The sequence below is a fragment of the Eriocheir sinensis genome, chromosome 27, assembly GCF_024679095.1.
Source record: "Eriocheir sinensis breed Jianghai 21 chromosome 27, ASM2467909v1, whole genome shotgun sequence".
Taxonomy (NCBI): Eukaryota; Metazoa; Arthropoda; class Malacostraca; order Decapoda; family Varunidae; genus Eriocheir; species Eriocheir sinensis.
In genome coordinates, this window is record NC_066535.1 from 1044876 (window position 1) to 1050875 (window position 6000).

A 6000-nucleotide genomic window follows, 5' to 3' on the forward strand; every position below is an offset into this window, starting at 1 on the left:
GAGCCACAAATACGGTAAATGTGAATTACGTTTCCAGATCGAAGGGATAATGTGGGGTTCATATATTTTAAGTTGTCATATAAACTTGTTGCAATATCTTAACACTTGTTTTTATTTGGAAAGATTAAGTATCATTGATATCATCAGTCCTGCCCTGCGTAAGACAGTGTATAGAATGTGTACAAGAAGCGCGACAAACCTGCACTGAAAATACGAGATGACAGGCTCTCGGCGTAAAAAGTTGTGCCTTCGCCTGGTCTTTCAACTTTATGACTCTGTTGTCTTCTACGGGATATCTAGCATCTGAACACCTTCTTGTGGCGTTGTGCTCCTCTCCTCTTCCTCTTCCTCCTTTTCCTCCTCCTCCTTCTCCTCTTTCTCCTCCTTTCCTCTCCGAAGGGATGGGGTATTCGTATTCGGTATTCGTATTCGAATACATTCGAATACAGTATTTGGGTGTATTCGTATTCGTATTCGAATACTTGTCATCTGACATCAAAGTCTTCGCATTCGTATTCGAATACTTGGGAAAAGTATTCAAAGTCTTCGAATAATATGCCGAATAATCTTAAATCCATCATCAGAAATAGGTTATTGTTCCTTCCAAGTTACAAATCTTCGTTCCTGTTTGTACGACGTGTATGATACAGGTCAATTGCATTTCAACCTACTAGTGAGGCCTCTTTCGATCACTATATCCTTCCCCAACCGTTCACTCTTCCTTCCCTCATCCTCTAAAGCCCCAAATACACTGCCGAATTTTGGCCACGAACCTGATGCCGAATCAGTTCGTGAAAAAATTCGGCGACCGGTTCGCCGACATGACCAAGATTCTTACAGTTCGTGACCATTTGGCGACATGTCGGCGAATGCTCAAGACAATTCGGGGACAATTCCGAGACATGTTGCCGACTATTCGGCGTCCATGTCGACGAGCTCAAAATCTGAAATTTTTACGTTTTTTTTTTGTCGCGGAATAACTGGCGACAAATCTCCTAATTGTCTTCGCATGTTCCCGAAGTGTCGGCGACATGTCGGGGACAATTCTCCGACAGTGCCAAGATTTCTGACAGATGATCATCTGACGCCCATGTGGCAGATAAAAGCACGGGAATCAGCGCCTACCTCATGGACTACTACAACACCCGGGGAGCAGTGGCCTGGCAGGACAGAACTGTGGGCGAGTAAATACCATGTGTGGTAATATGTGTGATAGTATGTGTAATAAAATGTATAAATGTGACTTGTTTTTGTTTTGCCCTCCTACAAATATTTTATAATGAATGAATGTTTACGTAATATTAATAAACAAACCAGTAACTGAAAGAAGAAATAAATCTAAATAACTGAAAATGAAACAAAGGTTAAAGAATGGCAGAATAATGATATTAAGAAATAAATAAAGTAGTAAATAGCATACCTGGGCACTTCCACACTCGGTCCCGGACCTCCTGCCTCTGCCTGGGACGCCAAACGAACGTTTTCAAAAGTGCGGAAGTAACAGGTGCGGACAGGCGAAATTTTGGGTCCACTTCCGCACCTGAGATTTTCAAAGATGATCACTGTGTCAATTTTCTTTTTTTTTCAGAATCTTTTGACGCAGGAGTGTGTCAGGGATATAGCGCGTCAAGCGTGAGCTACAGAACCAGCACGCCTGCGTCAGCCTCCAGAACCCCTACCCGCGCTGGCGACGTCAAAATGTAAATTAGGAGGAATAAGCCGTTACCGCATACATTCATTTCCAGACTCGCGCTGAGAGGCCCACCATTTGAAGTAAATATATATCTCTCTCTCTCTCTCTCTCTCTCTATATATATATATATATATATATATGAAGCTTGATGTATTATTATTGTACTATTTTTTTTTTTTTTTTTTGGACTAGTTACTTTTTCAGGTAAATAGTAAATTAATTATGAAATAAATGAAAATGTTAATTCCATACCTATTTTACATATTCATGATTCTTCTTGTTTTTCATATTTTCTTGTTTACTATTTATTATTATAGTATTATTTTATTCCGTATGTGTGTGTATATATATATATATATATATATATATATATATATATATATATATATATATATATATATATATATATATATATATATATATATATATATATATATATATATATATATATATATATATATATATATATATATATATATATATATATATATATATATATATATATATATATATATATATAGATAGATAGATAGATAGATAGATAGATAGATAGATAGATAGATAGATAGATAGATAGATAGATAGACAGATAGATAGATAGATAGATAGATAGATAGACAAATATAGATAGATAGATAGATAGAAAGATAATACATAAATAGACAGATAGATAGATAGATAGATAGATAGACAGACAGACCCTCGTGTACACCTCCCACCGCGACCCGTTTGCCGTGTCGTGATTATTCGCCGAATATTCGGGGACATGTCCCCGAATAGTCTTGGCCACTCGGCGACATGTCGGAGACATGTCCCCGAATAGTCGGCGACATGTCGGCGACAAATTTACCAATAAAATTAAAATTTCAACGGTCAAAATTCGGCGACAATTCGCCGAACACCGCGAATCGGACGCCGAATTGTCTGCGACATGTCGGCGACATTTCGGCGACAATTCGGCGTCCATTTTGCATTCGTGCACATTCGGCGAACGGCCGCGAATTTTTCATGCAACATGAAACTTTCGTGGCGGTCGTGACCAACTGTCAAAAGTCGCGTGGTGGACGCAGACATGTCCCCGAACGGCCAAGAACAGGCAAGAAAGATGCCGAACTTGTTCGCGACACAGGATGACTTGCATATTCGCGCACATTCGTGAACCAAAATTCGGCAGTGTATTTGGGGCTTAACGGTGTCATGACTTGTATGAGACCCGTATACCGTCCCTCCCCTTCCCTCCCACGCCCCTGCTAGCTAGCTGAATCTACAAGACCGAAACGCGTATTCACCCTGTCCGCTTCTTACCAGTGCCCGTATTCTCCCTCAGTCTGTCTCACACTGTCACTCAGTTAAGTTCTTGTTTTTTGTTACTAATGCACAGTAATCATCTATAGTCCTCCAGCCAAGCGGAAACGACGGCCGTATACGCAGAAATACATAGAAAAATGGGAAAGTGACCCGTTGTTTAAAAGTTGGCTGACAAGAAGCGGTAAGGGGCCTATGTATTTCCTCCGTATTTTGTGTAATTCTGACGGAAAGGCGGGTAAATCAGAAATAGAAAAGCATGCTGCTGGGGTAAGACATAAGAAGATAGTTGAAAGTGCAAAACATATAGTTAGTGTACTTGATATGCCTAGTGTTTGTAGAGAAAAGCATGCATGCATTGCTGGAACTTATGACAGCTGACATATACAAAACTTCAGATCTACAGGAATAGCAGTCATTTTAGTTAGGTAACAATGAAGGCTAACTATGTTTGCAAGTAGCTACTCATCATAGATATATATATATATATATATATATATATATATATATATATATATATATATATATATATATATATATATATATATATATATATATATATATATACTCGTATATATGTTTGTATGTATGTCTATTTATGTATATAAGACGTAAAAAAAAAAAAATGACAGGGAAATGCTTTGCTAAATTTGAGGCAAATCAGGGAACCTTTGTCAATTCGATCTGGCAGCCGCAGGGCTGCGGCCCTCAATTGCCTCCTACTAATGGTAGGGGGGGTGTTGCTCCAGGTTCATTGTTGGATTACTCTCTATTTTGTTGCCCCCCCTGGAATCCCTGGATATTACATTTATTATAGTGATATAGGTATTTTGTTGTTTCTTTCAGTACAGCTTAGAAATATATTTGAAAATTTTGGAAAACATATATGTCTATGTGTGATAAACATGTACAGAATACTGGCATCAGTTATAAGTTCATGACATCATTTTACTATTGAATAACTTTAGTACCATATTATGCTCATTGCCGAGCTACATACATGAAAAAGGTATTTTCAACGAAAAGTATTCATGAATGCATTCACGAATACTCTCGTGAAGTATTCGTATTTGTATTCGAATTATCAGTAATCCAGAGTATTAGTATTCGTATTCGTATAAATATGAAGTATTCGTATTCGTTTCGAATACACAGTTCTTGTATTCACCCCATCCCTGCTTCTCCTATCCTACCTCTTTCTCCTCTTCCTTTTCTTTTCCTACTCCTTCTCCACCACCCTTCTCTTATCTCTCCTCCTTGTCTCCTACCTTCAACTTCTACAGTATATAAAAACATCCCCATTTTCATTGTGGTTATGACATTCGAAGGATAGCTGTTAAGTAGATTCAAATGCACGCTTACCATTAATCGATATTTTTTTTTTTTTTTTTTACGTTTTTGCCTGTTGCGGTGGTCTTCAGGACAGCATGGGTCCACCGCCATATTTTATATATATATATATATATATATATATATATATATATATATATATATATATACTTACTGCTCTTGAATAGAGTACAGTGGAGTGGCCAACAAGAAAAATCAATTTCGGGAGGAGAGGTGTCCTGATACCCTCCTCTTGAAAGAGTTCAAGTCGTAGGCAGGAGGAAATACAGATGAAGGAAGATCGTTCCAGAGTTTACCAGCGTGAGGGATGAAAGAGTGAAGATGCTGGTTAACTCTTGCATAAGGTGTTTGAACAGTATAGGGATGAGTTTGATCAGAAAGTCGTGTGGGGCGAGGCTGAAGGAACCTCGGAGGCATGCAGTTAGCAAGTTCAGAAGAGCAGTCAGTGTGAAAATATCAATAGAAGAAAGAAAGAAAGGCAACATCGCGACGGAATTTAAAAGGTAGAAGACTATCAGTAAGAGGAGGATAACTGATGAGACGAAGAGCCTTAGTAGACTCCACTCTGTCCAGAAGAGCTGTGTGAATGAAGCCCCCCCACACGTGAGATGCATACTCCATAAGGGGGCGGACAAGGCCCCTGTATATGGATAGCAACTGTGCGTGGGAGAAGAACTGGCGGAGACGATATAGAACGCCCAACCTCGAGGAAGTTGATTTAGTGAGAGAGGAGATGTGAAGTTTCCAGTTAAAATTTTGAGTTAAGGATAGACCGAGGCTATTTAGTGTTGAAGAAGGTGACAGCTGAGTGTGGTCGAAGATTAGGGGATACGTTTTTGGAAGACTGTGTCGAGTTGATGGGTGGAGAAATTGAGTTTTTGAGGCATTGAAGGACACAATGTTCCTTCTACCCGAATCGGAAATGATAGCAAGGTCTGAGGTTAAGCGTTTTGCAGCCACCAGTCTGGGGTCATGTACTTCCTGTTGGGATGGTCTTCTACTGAAAGAAGTTGAATAATGCAGAGTGGAATCGTCGGCGTATGAGTGGACAGGACAGTTTGTAATGGAAAGAAAATCATTGATGAATAACAGGAAGAAAGTGGCTGATAGAACAGAGCCTTGTGGAACACCCCTGTTAATAGGTTTAGGGGAAGAACAGTGACCGTCTACCACCGGAGAGATAGAACGGCCGGAAAGGAAACTGGAGATAAAGGAACAGAGTGGGATAGAATCCGAAAGAGGGCAGTTTAGAAAGCAAAGACTTGTGCCAGACTCTATCGAAGGGTTTCGATATGTCTAGCGCAACAGAGAAAGTTTCACTGAAACGGCTAAGAGAGGATGACCAAGAGTCAGTTAAAAGAGCAAGAAGATCGCCAGTTGAGCGCCCCTTGCGGAATCCATACTGGCGATCAGATAGAAGGTTAGAAGTGGAAAGGTGCTTTTGAATCTTCCGGTTAAGGATTGATTCAAAAGCTTTAGATAGACAGGAAAGTAAAGCTGTAGGGCGGTAGTTTGATTGATTGCAACGGTCACCCTTCTGAGGCACAGGCTGTACGAGGGCGTACTTCCAGCAGGAAGAAAAGGTAGATGTTGATAGGCAGAGACGAAAGAGTTTGACCAAACAGGGTGTCAGCACGAAAACACAGTTTTTA